Consider the following 12,096-nt stretch of genomic DNA (forward strand, 5'->3'; position numbering starts at 1 on the left):
AGAATGGCCACAGGGGATCCCAGAACTGCCTGCCTGCTCCCTTTCTGTCCCCTAACTGTTACCCATCTGTCTTTTTCTTTTATCTCGGGAGTGACTGCCTATCTGTAATTCCTGTCAATTACCCCCTCTGCCTCCCGAATGATCCAAAGTTCATCCAACTCCAGTTCCCTAACACGGTTTTCAAGGAGCTGGTGTTGGGTGCACTTCCCACAAATGTCGTCAGCAGGGACACTAGTGGTGACCCTTATTTTCCACATTCTGTACGAGGAACATTCCACTGCCTTACACTCCATTCCCACTGGAGTTAGGGACAGAAACACTGTGCCTGTGAGAACATGAGGCAGTTGTGGTCACTATCACCAAAATGCTATCCCACCGCAAGATCTGACACCTGCCCCAGCTATTGCCGAGCACCAAGTCCAAAATGGTCTCTCCCCTCGTCGGCCTGTCAACGTATTGAGTTATGAAACCCTCCTGAATTCACCTTAGAAAAACAGCTCCTTCCAAACTATCTGCTCAAAGGAGGTTCCAATCAATATTGGGGAAGTTAAAGTCACCCATTACTACAATCCTACTACATTCCCACTTTTCCAAATTCTGCCCACCTATGTTTTTTTAATCTCCCTGTTGCTATTGGGAGGCCTGTAGTAAACCCCGAATGAGGTGACTGCTCCCTTACTGTTCCTAATTTCCATACTGACTCTGTAGGCAGACCCTCCTCGACAAAGGTAACTTCTGTACCTGTGATACCCTCTCTGATTAGTAGTGCTACACCCCCTCATCATTTTTCCATCCACCCTATTCTTTTTACATGCTCTAAACCCCAGAACATCCAGCAACTAATCCTGCCCCTGAGAAACCACGCCTCTGTTATGGCCACAACATCATAGCACCAGGTACTGATCCATGCTCTAAGCTAATCACTATTATGATGTGTGTGTATAGCGAGAGACGTTTGAGATTAGTTGGTTTCTGGAGCAACAGTTAACACTGTAACAGCATCGCAGGGGAGAAAGTAATCAGATTCTCGGGCCGGCTGTTACTGTAGTGCTGGGCTACCATTGCATGGGCACTGCCATGGATGCAGGCAGTGAGTGTTTTACTCAGCAAACTGAAGAGGAAATAGAAAGGGAGACATTGACACAGTGAGAAAGAAAGAGGGACAGAGAGAGAGAGAGACAGTACGAAGCAGAGATAGCACATCACAGGAAGAGAGACGGAGATAATGCCAAACAAAGGTGGCGGTAACAGCATCTCAATCTCGAAAGCCTGCAGATGTGCTCTTATTATCACCCAGTTGCTCTTTCATCCCAACGGTAGTCCCCTGGGTGGGTGGATGGTTTCAAATTGGGGAATGTGATCAGGAGCATGTGAGGGGACCACATGTGAATTGGTGAAGAATCAAGTTTTGGGTTTTTAGAAGGGGCCACAACATGGCAAATGCACAATGGATGGGGCAGGTGCCATGCGAGTGTAGTATGCGAACATACCCAACATCGCCCTCACCCTGATGCCTCCCTTTGTGTGCGGCTGCATCAAGCTGTGTGTAGACCCTTGGTACACAGGGTCACCATGTACTGAGGTTCTACCTGTCCCCGGTGTTGGGAAGGATAGGACTGGCCTCGTTGCCGTGCAATGCTCTAAATAGAGTCACAGTGTCATGGAGCTGTTCAGTACAGATACAGACCCTATGGTCCAACACATCCATTAAGACCAAATATTCTCAATTACTCCTGTCCCATTTGCTCGTATTTCACCCATACCCCTCCAAACTCTTCCTATTGACATACCCATTAAGGTGCCTTTTCAATGCCTTTTCCTGAAGAAGGGTTCATACTAGAAATGTCGATTATCCTGCTCCTTGGATGCTGCCTGACCTGCTGCCCTTTTCCAGCAACACATTTTCAGCCTTTTCAATGTAACTGTATAAGCATCCACTACTTCCCCTGGCAGCTCATCCATACATGCAACACATCTGCGTGAAGAAGTTGCTCCTTCTATCTTTCCCCTCTCCTTAAACCTACGTGCTCCAGTTCTGAAGTCCCCCCAACACGGGGGAAAAGTCTTTAGCTCTTCACCCTGTCTATATCCCTCATAATTTTATAAACTTCTGTAGGTCACGCCTGAGCCTCCGGTGCTCCAGGGAAAATAGCCCCAGTCTATTTAGCCTCTTCCTATGGCTCAAACCCTCCAACCCTGGCAACATCCTCATAAATCGTTTCTGAGACCTTTCAAATTTCACAGCATACAGCAGGAAGATTGGAAGTGAACACAGTATTCCAAACATGGCCGAACCAATGTCCTATACAGCCAGAACATGGCCTTCCAACTCCTATACGCACTGTTCTGACCAATATAGGAAAGCATACCTAACGCATTATTCACTATCCTATCTATCTGCAACTCCACTATCAAGGAACCTGCACTTCAAGGTCTCTTTGTTCAGCAACATTCCCCTGGACCTTACCATTAACTGTGTAGGTCCTGCCCTGATTTACCATCCCAAAATGCAGCACCTCACATTTATCTAAATTAAATCCATCTGCCGCTGCTCAGCCCGCTGGCCCATCTGATCGAGATCCCATTGTACTCTGAGGGAAAGCTTCTTCCCCGTCCACTGCGCCTCCAACTTTAGTATCATCCGCAACTTAGGAACTATGTTCACATCCAAGTCATTTGCATAACTGACAGAACCCAGTGGGACAACACTGGCCATGGGCCTCCATACTGAAAAATAACCAACACCCTCTGTCTCCTCCCTTTGAGCCAATTCCACATCAAAATGGCTAGTTCTCCCTGTATTCCACATGATCTAACCCCACTAAACAGGCTACCATGAGGAACCTTGTCAAGTGCCATACGGAAGTCCATATAGATTAAGACCACCGTTCTGCTTTCATCAATCCTCTTCAACAATTCTTCAAAAACTCAGGTCAGTGAGACACGAATTCCCATGCACAAAGCCATATTGCCTATCCCGAATCAGTCCTTGCCTTTCCAAATTCATGTAGAGCTGTCCCTCAGGATTCCCGCCAAAAACCTTCCCACCACTGATTTCAGGCTCACCAGTCGAGAATTCCCTGGATTTTCCTTCCCATCTTTCCCATCCACGTTAGCCAACCTCCAGTCTTCCGCCACCTCACCTGTGGTTATCGATGAAACGAGTATCTCAGCAAATGGCCTAGAAATTACTTCTCTAGCTTCCCACAGATTTCTCGGGTACACCAGATCAGGTTCCAGGTGTTCTTCATCCTTTCCGTGATTTAAGATATCCAGCTCCTCCTCCCTCTGTAAGGTGGACATTGTTCAAGATGTTGCCATTTATTTCTTCAATTCTCTGGTTTTCATATCCTTTTCCGACGTGAACATGGAAGCAAAATATTCTTTTAGTATCTCCCCCATCTCCTGCAATTCCACACATAGGCTGATCTTACGGAGCCCTATTCTCTCCCTCGTTACTTCTTTGTTCTGAATGTATGTGTAAAAAATCCTTTTGGATTCTTCTTAACCCGATTGGCAAAGCTATCCCATGTTCCCTTTTTGCCCTCCTGAATTCCCTCTTAAATATACTTGCACTGCCTTTATACTCTTCAAGGGATTCACTCAATCCCTGCTGTCTATTCCTGATGTATGCTGCCTTCTTTTTCGTGACTAAAGCCTTACCTTCTCCTGTCCCCCAGCACCCCCTGCCCCTATCTAGGAAGTGAAGGTCAGTTTATTATCCAACAGCTCCCTAGTTTTGACAATGGACTTATGTGGTGAGACATGGTGCAGTGAAAAACACGGTATGGAGATGCTTCAGAGGCAAATAAAATTCTGATTTTATTAAAACATTGACAAGTAAATGAATATTTTGAAAAAAAACAGTGCGATGCATCAAGTGAAACGAGACTTATCTGACTGCTGTTAACTCCCCAGTTAACCCTTGCAGCCTTGACTTGGTACAATGGGGTTTGAATTACAGAGAGCTGTTAATTACTGAATGACAGGGGAAAGGAGAGAGAAAGTGACAGAGAGCAAACACGAATCCCGGGATCCTCTCATACTTCCCTTCCCTGGGGACTGCGCTGCACTGTCAGCCCTGTAGCCCACCCTTTCTCTCTTTTCCTGAGTCTGTGACTGGCTGTAACTGATTCCCTTGATGCTGGCCGGACCTCCTACTGAACAAACCCCAGAGATTAGGGTTCCCCAGTTATACCTGCTGGAGGTTTCCCGTGTTTCCTGCCAAATCTGCATTGGATCACCGAGCTGCTGTTCCTCCTCTCGGAGCTGAATGAGCTTCCTGAGTATTCGATGAGTGTGAATGGTTCTCCAATTAAAGCCAGTGGGTGTATACCATAGTTTTGAACGTCCATTATTTCTCTTCAAGGGGTGCAGGTTAAGGTGTTGCTGATAGTGTGATAGCCTTCCCGTTCAAGACAAACAGGTTTGCAAAGGTGTGGAGTGTTCAGGATCTCTGAGTCTGAGCAAATGATTACAAGGTGAATAGTTATGTAATTTTGTAAATTGCAGAATGTCTCTGTTGTTTGCTTTGCAGACTGGTGCTCATTGTCTTTTAGAGTGTGTTGCTGGGAAAGCACAGCAGTTCAGGCAGCTTCCGTGGAGCAAGAGAGTCGATGTTTCAGGCATAATCCCCTCAACAGGAATATGGGGCTGGGGGAAGGGGTCTGAGAGATGAATATGACGGTGGGAGTGGGGCTGGGGGAAGGTAGCTGGGAAGGTGATAGGTGGGTGAAGGTGAGGGGATGATGATGATAGGTCGGAGCAGAGGGTGGAGTGGATAGGTGGAGAGGAAGATGGACAGGTAGGACAGTTCAAGAGGGTGGTGCTGAGTTGGAGGTTTGGTTCTGGCAAGAGGTGGAGTGGAGGGGAGATGAGGAAAGTGGTGAAGTCGATGTTAATGCTGTGTGTTGAAGTGGTCAGCCACAGGGCGGTGGGGTTATTTGGTGCATGTGTCCCAGTAATTTTCCCTGAAACGTTCCTCAAGTTGGCGTCCTGTCTCCCCATTGTAGAGGAGACACTATCAAGAGCAACAGACACAGTAGATGAGGTGATTGGATGTGCAGGAAAATCTCTGCGGGATGTGAAAGGATCCTTTGGGGCCCTGGACAGAGTGAGCAGGGAGGTGTAGGTGCAAGTTCTACACTTCGTGCTGTGGCAGGGCAAGGTGCCGGGAGTGGAGAAGGGGGTTAGTGGGGGTCATGGACCTCACCAGGGAGTTACGGAGAGAATATGGAAGCGGTCCACAGAGACTTTTCCCTCCGTGATTCCCTGGTTAGGTCCACACTTCCCACTAACCCATACTCCCCTCCACTTGCAAGAGGTGGAAAGCCTGCATCCACAGCATCCCCCTCACCTCCAACAAAGGCCCCAAAGGATTCTTCCACATCCAGCAGAGATTTTCCTGCACATCCACACACCTCATCTGCGGTGTCTGTTGCACTCGATCATTTCAGGGAACATCTCTGGGACACACGCACAAACAAACCCCACTGCCCAGTGGCTGAACATTTCAACTCCCCCTCTCACTCTGCCAAGGACATGCAGGTGCTGGGACCCCTCCACTGCCAAATCCAGGTACTGCCTGACCTGCTGTGTGTTTCCAGTGCCACACATTTCGACTCTGATCGCCTGTATCTGCAGTCCTCACTTTCTCCTTTATTGTCTTTGAGCTGAGGCATTTGTCGGGGCCTTCCTTTATCTTACCTCTGTTCCAGACTGCTTGTCCCTGAGCTTGCATATTGCCTTATCTGTCGCAGCGACTCTTAGTTTAAATGTGAATTCCACAAACTCATGTCCCAAGTTCAGAGAGTTTTTGTCCAGGGTATCTATTGGGAATGTTTACTGCACCTTACACCTACCAGCCCTGTATTTCACCTTGTTTCTGTACTGTGATTATCTCATTTTTGATGGCTTCCTGTTTTTGTAGCTGTTCCTTTACGTGCAAGTATCTGCTCCCAATCAACTATTGAATGTTCTTGCCAAACACTATCAAAATTTGCCTTCTTCCAAGTAAGTACAACTTGCAAAACAAACTCTTGGCCAAAGGAGCCACAGCACATTTAAACCATCTCTTAAGTCACCAATGATAGAATGTAAAATGCAAATACAATCCAATCCTATTTGCATGATCCCTTGCTTCGGACCCATTTGATGACGACATTCTCGTGGCTGGTTCCAGACTCTCCTCGAGGCAAGATATTTATTCACTATCCAACAATTCAATGTGTGTTTTTAACTAAATAAACTACTTTTTAAAAAATGAGTGAAATAGGGTTTTGTGTACAAGGATGCAGTCCGAAAGGAATACTTCATCTGATCAGCGATAATGCACACTTTACTCAAAGACACAACCCAGCTGACATCTGGCAAGTGGCCAACCTGACAGTGAAGCAATGCCTCCCCACTGCTCCTGATAATGTGACAGTCTGTATACTCTGTAGTCTGCGTAGCTAGCAATGAAATCAAAGATTATAACTGTTGCATCATTTATAACAAATTTAAATTCCAATCATGAGAAAACAGCTCAACAATATCTGATCATGGAATCCAGGGGAAGTTAAAGATTGTTGTTAATTAAAGGAAGACGGGCATAAAGCTGATGTTGGGTGGGATGGATGTTTTGTGGTACAGTGGTGGTGTCCCTACCCATGCTCCAGAGGCGTGTGTGTTAACATCTCTGAACAGGTTGATTCTAAAAAGGTTAATTTTTAAAAACATTGTACATAAAAACTGACGTTAAAGCCTGCGCCTGTGGATTCGAATCACTTTCGAATTCAGGAAAGCAGGATTAACAAAATAATGCATTGAGAGAGAAACCACATGAAATTAAACTAGTGAGCGACAAAAAACATGTGTTTGAAATAGCTTTCTCAAGATAAAGCAAATGGTGATCAGAAAAGACAACTGGCAGAGGCAGGAAACCTGCAATTGGGACGGTGTGAATAACAGAGAAATAAAGATGATATTTTGGGTCTGTCTTCAGAGAGGAACATTCACTCCACTTCTCAATAATGCAATACAAGCAATGTCCTAGTGAAAATGAGCAGATCGCTGAATTGGTCATGAGTGAAAAGAAGTAGTACTGGAAAATTAATATAATCCCAGAATCTGAAGATCAACATTCAAAATCCTCAGAATATTGGTTGCAGTGAGCCGGTACATATTTGTGTGTTCTGATCATGTTTTGCTTCACCTGTAGAAAGCTTTTTCAAACATTTTCATCTCTCTCACTGGTTTAATTTGATGTTGTTTTCTCTCAATGCATTTTTTTAGTCCGACTGTACTGAATTTAAAAAGATATTCTGAATCCCCAATTTTAAAAGCACCTTGTTCATTCCCACGACTGACTGTGTGGAGTTTGCACATTCTCCCCGTGTCTGCGTGGGTTTCTTCCGGGTGCTCCGGTTTCCTCCCACAGTCCAAAAATGTGCAGGTTAGGTGAATTGGCCATGCTAAATTGTCCGTAGTGTTAGGTAAGGGATAAATGTAGGGGTATGGGTGGGTTGCGCTTCGGCGGGTCGGTGTGACTTGTTGGGCCGAAGGGCCTGTTTCCACACTGTAAGTAATCTAATCTAATGTCACCCCTTCCCCAACATCATCGTTATACCCGTCTTCCTTTAATTAACAACAATCTTTACGTTTCCCTGTATTCCAAGAGTTAATCTTGTTGAGATTTTGCTCATGATTGGAATTTAAATTTGTTACAAATGATGAAACAGTTAAATCTTTGATTTAATTGCAAGCGACCCAGACTACAGAGTATACAGACTGTCACATTATCAGGAGCAGTGGGGAGGCAATGCTTCACTGTCAGGTTGTCCACTTGCCAGATGTCAGCTGGGTTGTGTCCTTGAGTAAAGTGTACATTATCACCGATCTTATGAGGGAAGGGTATGCTGCTAGTGGAGAGATCAATATGAAAATATTTCTTCAGGTGAGGGAAGCCATTAGCGTCCCTGCTGAGTACACTTGCAAGAAGTGCACCCATCTCCAGCTCCTCCAAACCCGTGTTAGGGAACTGGAGCTGGAGTTGGATGAACTGCGGATCATTCGGGAGGCAGAGGAGGTCATAGATCGGAGCTTTAGGCAAGTAGTTACTCCGAAAGTTCAAGATAGAAGGGTGACAGTGAGGGGGAGTGGGAGGAGGAAGCCAGTGCAGGGACCCCCTGCCGTCATTCCCCTCAAGAACAAGTATACCGTTTTGGATACTTGTTGGGGGGGATGACTTACCAGGGGCAAGCAACGAGGTTCAGGCCTCTGGCACGGAGCCTGGCCCCGTTGCTCAGAAGGGTAGGGTGGAGAAAGGTAGAGCAATAGTTCTTGGGGACTCGATAGTGAGGGGTACAGACAGACGGTTTTGTGGGGGCGACAGGGACTCACGTTTGGTATGTTGCCTCCCAGGTGCAAGGGTACGTGATGTCGCTGATCGTGTTTTCCGGGTCCTTAAGGGGGAGGGGGAGCAGCCCCAGATCGTGGTCCACGTTGGCACCAACGATATAGATAGGAAGAAGGGTGAGGATGTCAGACAGGCTTTCAGGGAGCTAGGTTGGAAGCTCAGAGTTAGAACAAACAGAGTTGTAGTCTCTGGTTTGTTACCCGTGCCACGTGATAGAGAGTCGAGGAATAGGGAGAGAGAGCAGTTAAATGCGTGGCTACAGCGATGGTGCAGGAGGGAGGGATTCCGGTTTCTGGACAACTGGGGTCCTTTCTGGGGAAGGTGGGACCTCTATAAAAAGGATGGGCTACACCTGAACCTGAGGGGCACCAGTATCCTTGGGGGGAGGTTTGCTAGTGCTCTTTGGGAGGGTTTAAACTAACACCGCGGGGGCATGGGAACCAGGACTGTAGCTTTAGGGTACAGGACCTTGAGTGTAGGGAGGTTAGGAATAATGCAGCGATCTCGAAGGAGGGTGCCTGTAACCAGAAAGGTGGATTGAAGTGTGTATACTTCAATGCCAGAAGTATAAGGAATAAGGTAGGTGAACTTGCAGCGTGGGTTGGTACCTGGGACTTCGATGTTGTGGCCATTACAGAGACGTGGGTAGAACAGGGACAAGAATGGCTGTTGCACGTTCCAGGGTTCAAATGTTTTAGTAGGATCAGACATGGGGGTAAAAAAGGGGGAGGCGTGGCATTACTTGTCAAAGACAGTATCACAGCAGTGGAATGGACGATGGAAGAGGACTTGCCATCTGAGGTAGTTTGGGCTGAGGTTAGAAATAGGAAAGGTGAGGTCACCCTGTTAGGTGTTTTCTACAGGCCTCCTAATAGTCCTAGAGAAGTAGAGGATGATTCAGGAAAAGAGTGAAGGTAGCAGGGTGGTTGTTATGGGGGACTTTAACTTCCCAGATATTGACTGGGAGAGCTATAGCTCGAGTTCATTAGATGGGTCGGTGTTTGCACAATGTGTGCAGGAGGGTTTCCTGACACAATATGTCGACAGGCCAACAAGAGGGGAGGCTATATTGGATTTGGTTCTAGGTAATGAACCAGGCCAGGTGTTAGACTTGGAGGTAGGTGAGCACTTCGGGGACAGTGACCACAACTCGGTGACTTTTACTTTAGTGATGGAGAGGGATAATCGTGCGCCGCAGGGCAAGAGCTATAGCTGGGGGCAGGGAAATTATGATGCAGTGAGGCATGACTTAGGATGTGTGGATTGGAAAAACAGGCTTCAAGAGAAGAACACTAATGAGATGTGGGGATTGTTCAAGGAGCAGCTACTGCGTGTCCTCGATAGGTATGTACCAGTCAGGCATGGTGTAAAGGGCCTTGTGAGGCAGCCGTGGTTTAGTAAGGAATTGGAGTCCCTTGTGAAAGGGAAGAAGGTGGCATATCTGCAAATGTGTTGCTGGTCAAAGCACAGCAGGTTAGACAGCATCTCAGGAATAGAGAATTCGACGTTTCGAGCATAAGCCCTTCATCAGGAATAAGAGAGAGAGAGCCAAGCCGGCTGAGATAAAAGGTAGGGAGGAGGGACTAGGGGGAGGGGCGATGGAGGTGGGATAGGTGGAAGGAGGTCAAGGTGAGGGTGATAGGCCGGAGTGGGGTGGGGCGGAGAGGTCAGGAAGAGGATTGAAAACCTTGTAGAGGGAGGAAGAGAGCTTCTTCAAGGAAGGCATCCTTGTAAGAGGATTCGCAGTAGGTTAAAATCTTCGAGTAAAAAATGAGGTCTGCAGATGCTGGAGATCACAGCTGCAAATGTGTTGCTGGTCAAAGCACAGCAGGTTAGACAGCATCTCAGGAATAGAGAATTCGACGTTTCGAGCATAAGCCCTTCATCAGGAATAAGAGAGAGAGAGCCAAGCCGGCTGAGATAAAAGGTAGGGAGGAGGGACTAGGGGGAGGGGCGATGGAGGTGGGATAGGTGGAAGGAGGTCAAGGTGAGGGTGATTGGCCGGTGTGGGGTGGGGGCGGAGAGGTCAGGAAGAGGATTGAAAACCTTGTAGAGGGAGGAAGAGAGCTTCTTCAAGGAAGGCATCCTTGTAAGAGGATTCGCAGTAGGTTAAAATCTTCGAGTAAAAAATGAGGTCTGCAGATGCTGGAGATCACAGCTGCAAATGTGTTGCTGGTCAAAGCACAGCAGGTTAGACAGCATCTCAGGAATAGAGAATTCGACGTTTCGAGCATAAGCCCTTCATCAGGAATAAGAGAGAGAGAGCCAAGCCGGCTGAGATAAAAGGTAGGGAGGAGGGACTAGGGGGAGGGGCGATGGAGGTGGGATAGGTGGAAGGAGGTCAAGGTGAGGGTGATAGGCCGGAGTGGGGTGGGGCGGAGAGGTCAGGAAGAGGATTGAAAACCTTGTAGAGGGAGGAAGAGAGCTTCTTCAAGGAAGGCATCCTTGTAAGAGGATTCGCAGTAGGTTAAAATCTTCGAGTAAAAAATGAGGTCTGCAGATGCTGGAGATCACAGCTGCAAATGTGTTGCTGGTCAAAGCACAGCAGGTTAGACAGCATCTCAGGAATAGAGAATTCGACGTTTCGAGCATAAGCCCTTCATCAGGAATAAGAGAGAGAGAGCCAAGCCGGCTGAGATAAAAGGTAGGGAGGAGGGACTAGGGGGAGGGGCGATGGAGGTGGGATAGGTGGAAGGAGGTCAAGGTGAGGGTGATAGGCCGGAGTGGGGTGGGGGCGGAGAGGTCAGGAAGAGGATTGAAAACCTTGTAGAGGGAGGAAGAGAGCTCTACAAGGTTTTCAATCCTCTTCCTGACCTCTCCGCCCCCACCCCACTCCGGCCTATCACCCTCACCTTGACCTCCTTCCACCTATCCCACCTCCATCGCCCCTCCCCCTAGTCCCGCCTCCCTACCTTTTATCTCAGCCGGCTTGGCTCTCTCTCTCTTATTCCTGATGAAGGGCTTATGCTCGAAACGTCGAATTCTCTATTCCTGAGATGCTGTCTAACCTGCTGTGCTTTGACCAGCAACACATTTGCAGCTGTGATCTCCAGCATCTGCAGACCTCATTTTTTACTCGAAGATTTTAACCTACTGCGAATCCTCTTACAAGGATGCCTTCCTTGAAGAAGCTCTCTTCCTCCCTCTACAAGGTTTTCAATCCTCTTCCTGACCTCTCCGCCCCCACCCCACTCCGGCCTATCACCCTCACCTTGACCTCCTTCCACCTATCCCACCTCCATCGCCCCTAGTCCCTCCTCCCTACCTTTTATCTCAGCCGGCTTGGCTCTCTCTCTCTTATTCCTGATGAAGGGCTTATGCTCGAAACGTCGAATTCTCTATTCCTGAGATGCTGTCTAACCTGCTGTGCTTTGACCAGCAACACATTTGCAGCTGTGATCTCCAGCATCTGCAGACCTCATTTTTTACTCGAAGATTTTAACCTACTGCGAATCCTCTTACAAGGATGCCTTCCTTGAAGAAGCTCTCTTCCTCCCTCTACAAGGTTTTCAATCCTCTTCCTGACCTCTCCGCCCCCACCCCACTCCGGCCTATCACCCTCACCTTGACCTCCTTCCACCTATCCCACCTCCATCGCCCCTCCCCCTAGTCCCTCCTCCTACCTTTTATCTCAGCCGGCTTGGCTCTCTCTCTCTTATTCCTGATGAAGGGCTTATGCTCGAAACGTCGAATTCTCT

The sequence above is a fragment of the Hemiscyllium ocellatum genome, unplaced genomic scaffold (genome assembly GCF_020745735.1).
Source record: "Hemiscyllium ocellatum isolate sHemOce1 unplaced genomic scaffold, sHemOce1.pat.X.cur. scaffold_1454_pat_ctg1, whole genome shotgun sequence".
NCBI classification, from domain to species: domain Eukaryota; kingdom Metazoa; phylum Chordata; class Chondrichthyes; order Orectolobiformes; family Hemiscylliidae; genus Hemiscyllium; species Hemiscyllium ocellatum.